Genomic DNA, 14,162 nt, shown 5'->3' on the forward strand with positions numbered 1-14,162 from the left:
TTGCACATTCTATTCTGCCAGCCCACATGGGCTCTCATTTTGGCAATGATACAATACTTCGGTAAGTCTGCTTTTGCTCTTCATCAAATTAGAACTAATGTCACAAAGAAATAAGCAAGCTTTTAAGTTCCCAAGAATTCATTAGGAAGACTATTAAGTGGGAGCAAAAGAGAGAGACAGAAAGAGAGGAAAATGCCCCTTGTAAAGAAGATCTTTTCTCTCTCCTCCTGCCGCCCCTGCTGTGTAACTCAAAAATGGCGAACTCAAAAGCTTGGTCACTACTTTATGATATATTAGTTGGTCCTAAAAGAGGTACAATTATACTGTTTCATTTTGTTTCATAATGGAAAAAGTGACCTGCTACTTTGTAGATAGAAATGTGTTTGCATCAGTGGCCAGTGATTGCAATTGATATGTACAAAATATGAACATACAACTAAACAGATAAAATTACCAAGTTAAAAATTATAACATATTAAGATTCAAAACACCTCTAGAGGAGCTTATCTTCTAGCAGCCTCTAAAAATGTTTCCGTCAGTGCCATCACCAGGGTCCCCCAATCTGCGAGAAAAAAGACATGTACAAATCAGAAGAGTGCCCTGGGAGAGAGAATTAACTATTTCAGTAAACCTCTCTAGAATGAATAACACAGCAATACACGAGCAACTGTTTTGATATTGCAATCTCCACACAAGCATACGCCATTTTGTGGTGGGGTTCTCGTGAAACAACACTCAAATGATGCTGAAGGGAGCATGCTCAGTCATGCTCTAGAAAAAGCTTGTCTATATTTTGGGATTGTTAGATCTTGTAAATAAGATGCTGGCATGTCAGGAGGACTAGGTGGAAAGGAGTAAGAGTAGATCTATAATTTTCTTCTAGTGGATGAATTGTTCTGTTGTTCAATATAAAAAAGATGCTGCCTTCATAGATCTCTCGCTTTACTGACACCAAGATTTAGTAGCAGTTGTGGTGAAATGCCAAAAAAGCAGAGCCTTGGATAATGGATTTTATCCAACTGCTCTCATGTGAGTCAGACAGAACTAAAAGAAACAGACCAGAAGGGACGACATGCAGCCAAAGCCAATGCTTGCATGTCCTAAGCCAGCCAAGCCTGTGTAAAAGTGGATGGAAGACCAGTTCCCAGTCCCCAAAAGGTATTTGGAAGACAGCCTGAAAGAGGGAAAAATGGTTTATACTTAAAAAGTTAACGTTCTCTTCCTTCGGCTCTCCCACCCAGAACAAATTGATCAGGTGCCCCAGCTATCACAAGCGAACTGGGCCAATTATAGAGAAAAGAGGAAAAGGTGACACGTGTGATACACTATAATGGCCGTCTTGGCAATTCAGTTGCCACTTTTTTCTGTAATTCCTCTGGACAGAACCACTTTCTGGCCAGTAGAGTGCTCCCCCACTGTGTGGGCGGGGCAGAGAGTATTCAGCCAAGTGCTGACTGACTGTCCCGGCCAGGAATTCTACCTTGAGCTGGGCTGGCTGAAGCTTGCGAGGCAGGATTCTGCTGGCACTTGGTCTTAGAAGACAGACCCGCAGTTACATTTGCGTACTGGAGTTCTGCAGTGGGCCGATCGCTGCTGTCTTCTTAGAACTGATGCCTGGGGAGGTCAAGTTTGGGCCTCTGGAGATGAGATGGCTTAGTCCAGCTCTCCGTAATGGGGAAAGTGGCATGAGGAAGGGCCACCTATTCTTTGGTGCCCACATATTGCTTGCAGGGAAGAATTGCTTGCTAGTGAGCTGCCAGGCTCTCACCCCTCTCCCTTCATCTCGATGGGCCTGAGCCAGAGGGATTTCTGAAGGAGAGGGCACTATTTTGCTTTCTATCTTGGGCACCGGAATGTTGGGTCCTGAAGTGGGCCGGGGTTACATGGAACATTAGGAGCGATGGCTTGCTGCACAAAACAGCTTTGAGGGGTCGTGCTTTGAACCACCCCCACTACTGTACTGGTGGATTAACTAGCAGTAGTGGTGGGTGATAGGTTCACTTACAGAACTGTGTTCTCCAGGTTATGTTTGGATCAAGCCTGGTGCTTTCCTTCACCTTGGCTGCAACTGCGGAATGGGGCACAGCCCTCCTGTTTTGATTTCCTTTCCAAGACCCTAATTATGTTATGCATCATATGGACATTGCCATGATGGGTGTCATGTTAAAATGTGCAAGCCCGTCATTTATAGGTGATTGGGTTACGGCTTTATTAATTTGGCCTTAGGCCGTGCCAAATTAGAGTTAATGTACTTTATTGTTTATTACAGTGGCCAATATTTTTTCCAATGTTGGTGTGTATTTATGGCTGCTTATTGGATCAGGAGTTGCTAGTGGAACAGGAAGAGTATTGAGTGAACAACTGAGGTCCTTGATGTGTTTCTGATTGGACTGCATCCTGCTTGGCGCCGCTATCTTCTCAGAGGAATAGGTGTGTGTGTAGCACATGCACTAGGAAAGATCAAATCTAGGTCACTAGAGAAGGTCGCTGAGTCGCTGTTCGGTTACAGTTGTGAATGAAGACAGCACTGAATTATTGTCAAGCAGCACTGAAAACTGGGGGGGGGGTGGACCCTAAGAGCTGGCACCAGGAGGACGTCCGTTCTCAGTACCATGCCGAGAGTCAGAATTGCCCAGTGCCTTCGCCTGTCTTGCTCTTCTAGTGTAATCTCCAGGGTGGCCTAAGGGATTTCATCTTTGGGACTTGGATGCAGGTGCTTGGGAATCTGGCCCCTGCTATTAAGACAAGTGGCTCCGTGCTTGGTGGCAGGGGTTGTGTTTGTTTGTTTGTTTATTTCATTTCTATACCGCCCAATAGCCAAAGCTGTCTGGGCGGTTCAAAAAAATTAAAACCAAACAGCACACAATAAAACAATTTTAAATATATAGAACATTAAAACCACAATATAACAATATAACCACAATAAAACCTAGCAGCAGTGCAGGAGTTTAAAATACAGATTTAAAACAGCAAAGCTAAAAGTTTAGAAATCTAAAATGCTAAAATGCCTGGGAAAATAAAAGGGTCTTCACCTGGCGCCGAAAGGAATACAATGTAGCTGCCAGGCGAACCTCACTAGGGAGCTCATTCCAGAGCCGGGGTGCCACAGCAGAGAAAGCCCTCCTCCTAGTAGCCACCCACCTCGCTTCCTTTGGCAGGGGTTCACAGAGGAGGGCTGCTGAGGTTGATCTTAGGGTCCGGGCAGGCACATATGGGAGGAGGCAATCCTTCAGATAACCTGGCCCCAAGCCGTTAAGGGCTTTAAATGTTAATACCAGCACTTTGAATCGGGCCTGGAAATGGACTGGCAGCCAGTGCAGCTGAAAAAGTACTGGCATAATATGAGCTCGCAGGCCAGTCCCTGTTAACAATCTTGCTGCCCTATTTTGGACCAGCTGAAGTTTCCAGACCGTTTTCAAAGGCAGCCCCACGTATAACGCATTGCAGTAATCCAGATGAGAAGTGATCAGAGCATGGATAACTGTAGGTAGGCTATCTCTGTCCAGATAAGGGCGTAGTTGGTATACCAGCCTAAGCTGATAAGAAGTTCTCCGTGCCACTGAGTTCACCTGTGCCTCAAGTGATAGTTCTGGGTCCAAGAGCACCCCCAAACTACGAACCTGATCCTTTAGGGGGAGTGCAACCCCCTCCAGAACAGGTTGAATATCACCTAGCTGGGCAGACGAACCACCCACTAACAGTACCTCCATCTTGTCTGGATTGAGTTTCAGTTTATTGGTCCTCATCCAGTCCCTTACCGTGCCCAAGCACTGATTCAGAACAGCCACTGCCTCACCTGGATTTGTTGAGAAAGAGAGGATGAGCTGGGTGTCATCCGCATATTGATGGCCCCTCAGCCCACACCTCCGGATAACCTCCCCCAGCGGTTTCATGTAGATGTTAAACAGCATAGGGGATAAAACAGAGCCCTGTGGAACCCCAAGGCACAATTGCCATGGCACAGAGCAATAATCCCCCAGCACCACCTTCTGGAGTCGGCCATCCAAGTAGGAGCGGAACCACTGCAGTGCAGACAACCTATCCAGAAGGATACCATGGTCGATGGTATCGAAAGCCGCTGAGAGGTCCAGGAGAATCAACAGGGTCGCACTCCCCCTGTCTCTCTCCCAGCAGAGGTCATCCCACAGGGCGACCAAGGCAGTTTCCGTTCCAAAACCAGGCCTGAGGCCCAATGGAAATGGATCTAGATAATCCGTTTCATTCAACAGTGCCTGGAGCTGTCCTACAACCACCCGCTCAAGCACCTTGCCCAGGAAGGGGATGTTGGCCACTGGCCTATAATTGTTAATGTCCTCTGGGTCCAGGTTAGGCTTTTTCAGGAGTGGTCTAATTACTGCCTCTTTTAAAGCGGCAGGCACCACTCCCTCTCTCAAGGAGGAATTTACAACTTCCTGGACCCAGCCAGACCTCCCCTCCTTGTTTGATTTACTAAGCCATGAAGGGCAAGGGTCAAGCACACAAGTGGTCGATCGGACTTGGCCAAGCACCTTGTCCGCATCCTCAGGCCTCAGTAACTGAAACTCATCCAATAGAACTGGACCAGATGGTGCTCTGAATGCCTCTACCAATGGAACTGCATTAATCGTGGTGTCCAATTCATGATGAATTTGAGCAACTTTCTCTTCAAAGTGCCTTGCAAATTCATCACAGCGTGCCACCGAGGGTTCCACCGTCTCTCTCCCTGGCCCAGAATGTAACAGGCTGCAAATCATTCGGAAAATCTCTGCTGGACGACACTGAGAAGATGCAATGCTGGTGGAAAAGAACTGCCTCTTTGCCACCCCCGCCGCCACAGAGTAGGCTCGATAGTGGGCTCTTACCTGTGTTCGGTCAGACTCAGCACGAGTTTTCCTCCACCTGCGTTCTAGCCGTCTCCCCTCTTGCTTCATTGCCCTCAGCTCAGGTGTATACCAAGGAGCTGGCCGGGCTCTGCTCAGAGGGAGAGGGCGCTTGGGCACGATCGTGTCAACCGCCCGAGTCATCTCTGCATTCCACAGAGCGACCTGGGCTTCGACAGGAGCACCAGCCATACCAGCAGGAAAATCCCCCAGAGCCTCTGGAATCCATCGGAATCCATTAGCCTCCGGGGGCGGACCATTTTAATAGGTCCCCCACCCTTGCAGAGGGGAAAGGCCACCAGGAGTCCAAACCTCAGCAGGAAGTGATCTGACCACGACAAAGGGACAGATGTTAATTCCTCCACTTTCAGATCACCATCCTCCTGCCCAGTCGAGAAAACCAGATCAAGCGTGTGTCCTTTTGTATGCATTGGGCCGATGACATGTTGGGACAGTCCCAGGGTTGTCATGGCGACCATGAAGTCCTGAGCCGCCCCGGATACAGTGGCCTCGGCATGGAAGTTGAGATCCCCCAGGACCATCATCCTAGGGGTCCTCAACACCAAGTCCGAGACCACCTCCGTCAGCTCAGGCAGGGAGTCTGATGCGCAGCGGGGTGGGCGGTACACCAACAGAATCCCTAATCTGTCCCGGGTACCCAACACGAGGTACAAACACTTGAGATCTGCACTCGAATGAGCAGGAAGCCTGGAGAGGGAGATTGAATTCCTATAGACCACGCAACCCCCCCTCCCCAACCCTCAAGTGGGTCTTGGTGCTGCACCGAGTACCCAGGAGGGCACAGCTGGGAGAGAGTGACCCCTCCCAGTTCCCCCACCCAGGTCTCAGTAATACATACCAGGTCAGCCCCCACATCCACAATCAAATCATGGATGAGGGAGGTCTTATTTTGGGCTGACCTGGCATTCAGCAGCAGCACCACCAGACCCGAGGGCAGACTGGTAAGGCTGCCAGGAACCATCAGGTTGGGGGAAGAACCGGAAGAGGGGACAGCTGTAAGGTGTCTAGCCCCTCTTCTCCTCAGCTGGCCTGTTAATCCCCCAACGCCATACCCCCCCTGCCTGTGACCACACCTCCCCGACCCCATGAGTTGCTCAATGGTCCTCCCAGGCACATATTAAAATGTTAGGATATAAAATGTAAAACAGTGTAAAAGAGTATAAAAGATAAAAGAGATAAAAGAGAGCAGCAGCTAAGAAGGAGCAGATAAAATCCACGTTTGCCGCTTTCTCCCTGGTCTTTAAAGCTGCTGCCCTCTGCTGCTGCTATTTGATGCTGGTATCTGAGGCTGCTGGTGTCTCTGGAGAGGCAGGCGGGTGGGTCTTCAGGTGTTGATTGTAGCCTCGATGGGACTGCCTTTTCTCTTGGCACTCTGGTGATAGGTAAGGCTAGCTCCCCTCCTCCTAGCTACCGCCTAGATCTGGGAAGGACCAAAAGGCCATCCTGCCCCTTCACTTACTATGAGGTGGGATCAGTCACCTGCAGTCAGCTTCCCCCTTCTGGGCTACTGTGTGAGCTTGTGATAAATACCCTGAAGCATGCTGGATTGTTAAAAAAGAAATGAGCAAGTTAAGAAAAGGGGACCAGCTGTACGAGGCTGGTTACCTTACTTTCTTTATTGTGGTCCTCTGGTGGGGGTTGGAGGTGCATAACTACAAGGCAGCGGCATCAAGATGCGAACAGTCAGCTCCCACAGAGAGCTCCCGGTCGCACCCTTTCAGAGAGGAGCATAGGAAGCTGCCTTAGACTGAGTCCGGCTCCGCTTTGATCCATCTAGCACAGAGCTGTCAGCACTGACTGGCAGTGACTCTCTGTGATGTTAGGCAGGGTGTCAGGGTTGCCTCTGAGCACAGGGAGTGGCAGAGTAGTTCAGATTCTGTAGAAGAACCGCAAGACGTGGGGGAGGAAGTTTCCCAGGCTTGTCCAGAGGTTTCAAAGGCCCAGCTGGACAGAGAGGGCCCCTCTTCACCCCCCCCCCATGAGAGATAGCGAACAGGGAGAGGTGGGGCGTGGAGAGCCTGAATCCTTAGACGCCAGGCGCAGACGCAGAGCCGAGAGAGAGGTGGCAGGGGCAGAGCTTAGATGGTCTGCCCAATTGGCCCAGCGGGAACAGCTACGCGTAGAGACCTCACGAGAGAGAGGGAGATCCCACCCCACCCCTTAAGTGAGGAAAGCGTGCCCACCTTTTCTCAAGCGGTGGGCAGCTTTCGTAGCTTTCCTTTGAACTCCCTGAAAGCATTTCCTTCATAGAACGTGAGTCACTGATAATTTGCATCTGTATGACCCATTGAAGTATTGGATTAAAAGCCATGGATTGAAGCCTCTTGTCTGTGTTTTGATTTGGCTTTTGAGGTTCAGCAGGGGCAAAAGGAATCTTGACACGGGTTTTCCGTGTCCTCCCTGGAGAGGCTGGGGATGGAGCCTGGGACCTTCTACATGCAAAGCGGGGGCTCTACTTTTGCGCCATGGCCCCTCCCTCCACCGCCCCCAGCTGCCACTTCCTGTGAGGAACTGAGGCCCCAGCCACTTGGCAGTCAGGCTTTTTTGCTCCCTGAAGAGTTGGGTGGCTCTGCCACTGTTCGCTGCAAGGGGCTTAGAATACAAACCACTCCAGATAGCAACTGTCATGTATAGCCGCATAAATCGCTGCTGTGCATCATTGGGTGATGGCCGTGCATGCGCAAACGTGTCCCTAGAGGATTTTCAGTGGGTGGAATAGCGCTGCAGTCTTGCCACGTAGCTCTAATTCATTATGTTCACAGAAGTTCTTGCCACGTCTGTTTCTGTTAACTCGGTGCCTCCACCTATTTTGCCTTACTTCACCCTGCATCTCTTTTTGCTCTGTGAGGAAGAGGAAAGTTGCACTCGGCACAGCAGCTCTGCTGCCTGCTCCCTGGTGCTCTGTGTGATCCTCTGCAGCCCTCCAGCCGCCTCTGTGAGTGATCCTGTACACAGTTCACAGCCTGACGGCACAGTCCACCCATGAGTTATCCCGGGGTTAAGTGCTGTCACTGGCATCCCTGGACTCTTGAATTCTAGTCTAATTAGCATCTCTGCTTGCCTTCTTCAGCACTTTCTCCCTCTGCTGGGTATTGATCCCTCCTCCACAGGCAGAGGACCAACTGCTGACAATTTATGGTGATATAAAACCTGCTCCCTCTCTTAGCGAAAGTGGCACCTTTAATAAAATGTCCTGCCAGCAGCAGCAGCTGCTGCATTGGCAGCTTAACGTGATTACAGACTAAGTAGAGCAGTGAGGTCTGCACTGAGCTGTGGCAAGGAGCAAGGGAGCCTGTGCAGAGGCTTTCCCTGGGCGGAGAATGTCATAGATATCTCTGTGCCTGATTGAAAGCCGCAGAGGTCAGTAGAGAATTGCGAGAGAGCCACGGAGCCCTCCTTGCTGGTCTGAAGAACTCCTCCCATTTGGACTTTCATTGTGCAGAGAAGGTCAATATTAGGGAAATATTTACTGAGCTCTTTGGCTATTGACATCCGAATGCAGCTGCACTTAGCACCAAGGAGGCCGGTCGCTCCCCCCCAATACACACACACATTCACACCACACTACAGCATGGTGCTGCTCTGGAACTGTGTGTGTTCCATGTGCAGCTTGTCACATTTTGTGCAGTGAGCACTCATTGTTTGTACCATTATACAGAGTTTGGTTGTTTTGACAAAGACATAGGAAAAGGTTATGTCTGTAGTCACCTTTAATTTCTGCTCTAACAGTACAAAACCCTTTCCTTTCCCCCATTCTTTGCAAGACACCTCTAGTTTCCTTCTGTCCTTCCTTCCATCAGTCTCTTTCACACATACACTTCCCCCCTCCCTTTCATTCCTGCCTGTCTTTTGCTCATTCCCTGTCCATTCTTTCAGTTAGAAAACTTCCAGGGGATGTGGCTCACAGATGGGGGCAGGGGGTGTTGTTTCACTGCTGCTTGGGCTGTGTGTGTGAGGGGGAAGCTTCGACTAAGCCATGTGCAGGACTGTCCACCCATCCTCATTTTTAAGATAGTTCTCATTTCACACCAAGAGGGCACAAAACATCTCTCTTCTGCTCTCAGAAAGAGCTAGCTCAAAGTGGGCTAGATGAAACAATGACCTAGGGAGGCGGTGGGCTCTCCCACACTGGAGGCGTTCAAGACAAGGCTGGACAGCCATCTGTCAGGGATGTGCTGACTTGGATTCCTGCACTGAGCAGGGGGTTGGACTCGATGGCCTTGTAGGCCCCTTCCAACCCTACTCTTCTATGATTCTAGCTAGGTACAAAAAACATAGAATCATAGAATAGTAGGGTTGGAAGGGACCTGCAAGACCACCGAGTCCATCCCCCTGCTCAATGCAGGAATCCACATCAAAGCATCCCTGACAGATGGCTGTCCAGCCTCGTCTTGAACGCCTCCAGTGTGGGAGAGCCCACCACCTCCCCAGGTAATTGGTTTCATTGTCGTATTGCTCTAACAGTCAGGAAGTTTCTCCTGATGTTCAGCCGGAATCTGGCTTCCTGTCACTTGAGCCCATTCTTTCATGTCCTGCACTCTGGGATAATCGAGAAGAGATCCTGGCCTTCTCTGTGACAACCTTTCCAGTATTTGAACAGCACTATCATATCTCCTCAGTCTTCTCAAGGCTAAACATGCCCAGTTCCTACAGTCTCTCTTCATAGGGCTTGGTTTCCAGTCCCCTGATCATCTTTGACACAGATGATACTTAGGGGCCTGTTTATTCATAGGTGTGTGTAGAGATGCCATCTAGTACCTTCGCTTTCACATTCATTCATGAAGTTAGAAGCCCGGAAGCACTTTGCTTCTGCATAGGCTGCACTGGAAATCAACATGATCTTGACAGGCTGGAACACTGGACTGAAAGCAACAAGGTGAAATTCAAGAGAGATAAAGATAATCCCTGGATGCACAAATAAACTACTAAAAGGTGCAACTGTAGGATGGGGGAGAGCTAGGTTGGCAATAGTACATGTGAAAAGGACCTAGGTGTCTAAAGGCATAATCCTGGACATATTTAGATAGGAAAAAGTCCTACAGTTCTCATGCTGAGAGTTGTAGGACTTTTTTTGTTTAAACATACAGAGGATTGCGCCTTTAGTTGATCACAAGCAGCATATGAGGCAGCAGTGTGAGGTGGCTGCTAAAAAGCGACTGCAGTCGTGCATGGCCTTAACAGAAGCCGAGTGTCCAGATCATGGGAGGCGACATTTCCGCTCTCCTCCGCATTAGTCAGGCTGCATCTGGAGCAGTGTGTCCAGTGCTGGGTGCCACACTTTTAAAAGGACATTGTTAACCTGGAGTGTGTCCAGAGAAGAGCAACAGGATGGGGAGGGGTCTGGAAACCGGGTCCTATGAGCAGCAGCGGAAAGACCTGGGCATGCTTAGCCTGGAGAAGACCAGATGAAGGGCAGACGTGATAGCGGCCTCCAAAAATCGGAAGGGCTGTCATGCAGAAGAGGGAGCAGCCTTGCTCTCTCCTGCTCCAGAGGGCAGGACTGGAACCAAGGGGTGGAAATGCAGGGAAACAGAGTTTGGCTAGAGGTTAGGAGAAGCTTTGTAAAGGCAGGAGCCGTTTTGACAGTGGAACAGCCTGCCTCAAGAGGTGGTGGGTTCTGGCAGAAGATAGATCTCCAGATGTTTGGGACATCAACTCCCAGAAGCCCCTGCCAGCATGGCCAGTGGACAGGGATGCTGGGAGTTGTTCCAAAACATCTGGAGCTCCACTTTCTGCCCACCCATGGACTAGCGGACCTCCAGGTCTCTTCCAATGCTGTGATTCTCAAGTCCCGGCTTGGAGTAAGGTGTGGGTGTCTGCGAACAGTGAGCTGAAGTGCCTTGTCTGACCCTGTAACTCAAGAAAGCCAGTTGGGGTTCTACAGCTGGCCTAAAATGGTAAGGCAGCCTGTTGGGTGCGGGGCGTTCTTTGTTAGAGATCCGTACTCATTCATAGAAGTCCAGGTGCTGAGCAGGTCTTGTTTGAGCGCTATGACGGTTCAACAGGCAGTGTAGCATCAACTTGGGGCCAATTCAAATGTGATGTTCCCCTATATGGAAGTAGTAAAAAAAGTTATTAAATACTTCTGCATACCAACACGTGTCCAGGAAGACTGAGGGTTGATGCCTCTTGGATGAGCCCAGTTATACTGCCTGGCCATTCTGGGGCTGTACATTCCTGGGAACCGCTGGCATAGAGCAGCGTTACATCATTGGCCGGATCCATGTGGCGAGTCGCACTGAGGACAATATTGCTCATATGTTGAACTGCCAGGACAGGGAAGTGTATTTTGGGAGCTTCAACTTCGGAGTTTTAGGTGAGGGACCAGGGGCGCTGCTAGGCAAGAAAGATTTTGGGTCACAGGTCCATAAGACTCATCTGCATAAACCTTGCATATGCTATTTTTATGTATATTAAAATTTAGCAATAATTACTAGTATTTATTTAAATTTCACAGAAGGCAAAGTAAGTGAATTGATTTCTCAAACAAATCACCTCAAATACATTCTTTAATTTGTATCCCCAACTCCTAATCATTTCAAATCAGTAGTTCCTCTTGAATTACAGTTAATGTGCAGTGGTATTAAAAATAGAAGGGAAGGGAAGGGAAGGGAAGGGAAGGGAAGGGAAGGGAAGGGAAGGGAAGGGAGAGGAGAAAGAAAGAAAGAAAGAAAGAAAGAAAGAAAGAAAGAAAGAAAGAAAGAAAGAAAGAAAGAAAGAAAAGCAAAATAGGGAGTGACTGGTAGGTCCCCCGCCCCACACCATGAGCCCTTTCGCACCTATACACACCTACTTATAAATGGTGACTTTTGCACCAAAATGGAGTTTCAAAAATGTGGCAGAGTGCTAATCCAATAGCAAGCCAAAGACAAATCAGGAACTTATCCTCAGTTACCCCCCAGATCCTGTTCCAAAATGTAAGCAATTACCTTTCAGTTAGTTACCCCATTCACCAACCATCATTACTTCCATAAATTAAACTCAGAATAAAGTGGTGCGTAATTCCATGGGGGAGGTTCAAAATGCTGGGTGGGGGGAGGGCTAGAGGGTGAGGCAAAGGAGGTCAAGGAAGGGGGCCAAGAAGATTTGGGGGGGGAGAGCCAACTGGGGGGCTGGAGGGAAGGAACCAGCACTTTGGGGCTGTGGATCAGAGGGAGGGGAAGGATGGCGCTAGACTGGGCAGCATGGTGGAGACATGCCTGGAAAGAGAGAGAAGGAAGGGGAAGGGGCTGCAGCAGCAGCCGGGGGGTGTGTGGATTTCTCCCTCCCCCACCCCTGCTGTGTGGTTTCTGGGGTTCTGTCTCCATGAGGTGTGAAGTTGTGACTTTTCCTCCCCCCCCCCCGGAAATACAGAGGGAGACGCAAGCGCTGTAGGCTGGGACACCCTACGTGATCTGCCACCCCTCCATGCACCCCAGTCCCAGGCACTGAAAGACCAGGAGCAGCCACCCCCCCACACACACACACTCGATCAGCATCTCGCACACGCTTGGGGTCCCTGGAGAAGGGCCTCCTGTCCAGATACTTTAATGTTTTAGGAGGGTTATAAACACAGCTTCTTTCTCTCCCCCACTTCTCCCCCCAGCCCCAAACACGCTGGTCTCTCCCTCCCGGAGGAAAATTACCCCCACTCCACGTAATTAAGCTTAGGGAAAAGAAGAAAAGTCCACTGGTGCCAATAGTTTTTTCCTCAGCTTCATTGCTGTCAGGGTGGGGGACATACCACTGTGCATGGGGAGGGCTAGGGCATTAGCCCTGCAATCCCCACTGAAAGTCACACCCTGCGTGGCAATGAAGCTGAGGGGAAAACTTTCCAGTGGGTGACCAGGGCCCTGGGAGATCCTGACGGGCCAGGGCCCACGCCAAGCCACGCCCCGGGAAAGGCTGCAGCTGGCAGTCAAGCAGGAGCTTTGGTGCAGAAGGCCCCGGGTTCAGTCCATGGCGGCATCTTCAGTCAACGGCCGGGTGATGGCATGACGGAGCTCCCGGAGACCCTCGAAAGCCACGGCCCATTAGGCGACACAGCACTGGACTCGCGTGGCCTGCAAGGGGGCTCCTGCGGGTCCTGCCAGGTGCCTGAGCCGGTCCTTGGTTGCACACAGCCTCTCTGCCACAGCCGCCTCAGGGCGCCTCTCATGCCAGCGCAGAAGTCACAGGAATCCTGGCTCAAAGTGAGAGGAGACGTGCAATGCTGTTCTTCTGTGGTTCCCGCTCCTGGGGGCTTTGGCTCCCACGAGGTCCTTCGCCCGGGGGCCGGGACTCCCTCCTGGCCCCTCCTTTGTGCCTGCAGGGGGGGTGAGCTTTTCCTGCTGGGGACCCCACTTGGCTTTAGGACTCTCTACATCTCTGCGAAGTGGTTCTTGTTAAAATAACATGCTGGAGTATGGAGAAGGGGAATTCCTCCCTCTTCACATCTCCCTTCCCACAACTGCTCCTGCTGGTGATGGAATGATGCTGATCGTATTGAATATTTCTCAAAACTATTTATCAGCTTCACAACAAATGCAGCTGTCAAATGCTGCTGACGCTCGATCTTAAAGACTTCTTCCCCTGTGCAGGCAGAGAGCGGGTGGGCTGTGGAGGGGCTCACTCGCTTCAGCGCGTTGGCCTCATCGTTTTTTAATGCACTGCAGTCTTTGGCTTATGGAATATTGATGTCTCTGTCTCTTATTTATCAAACACCCTGTGTGCCTTGTGAGACTGCTGGGCCACTAGCCCTCGCCCGCGAGGGGCACACAGAGGGACCCAGCTGCTGGCTCTTTGTTCCCTGCCTTCAGACACGTGTGTGCTTTGCAACAGCCTGGCTATGGCTGTTGACCAAAGGGAACTCATCTCCGTCATGATCTGGTGCTGGTTTTAGGAGGCCAGGCAAGCAGCACCAACCGGTTAGTTTTTATTTGTTCTCTGATACACCACTGTCCTGGGCTTTGAGTCCAGGCTCTTTGCGTAAGCGCAGGGTATTTCACCCTTCTTTGAAAGGTTCTGCAACTCCTGAGCGGTTTTTCGTGGATCTTGGAATTTGGGTTCCATGGTCACAAAAGTTCCCATAAGTACTACATGGCTCCAGGCTGTTCCTGACTAGCCTCTCCATGACATCAAAGCACTACCAGGGGGTCCAGGGTGGGGGTGCATGGGGGGGTGTTCCAAAGTCTGGCCCATGTTCTGTTCATTTATGTCTACTTTTGCATGGACTATGATCTTATCAGAACGTTTTCAGGAGCTCTCACTCATCTTTTCCCAGGTTTGGCCAGGGATGGGGGGCGGGAGGGGGCAGTGGACTTG

This window comes from Heloderma suspectum, chromosome 12 (assembly GCF_057233095.1).
Source record: "Heloderma suspectum isolate Gila_16-S chromosome 12, 16-S_ref, whole genome shotgun sequence".
NCBI lineage: Eukaryota > Metazoa > Chordata > Lepidosauria > Squamata > Helodermatidae > Heloderma > Heloderma suspectum.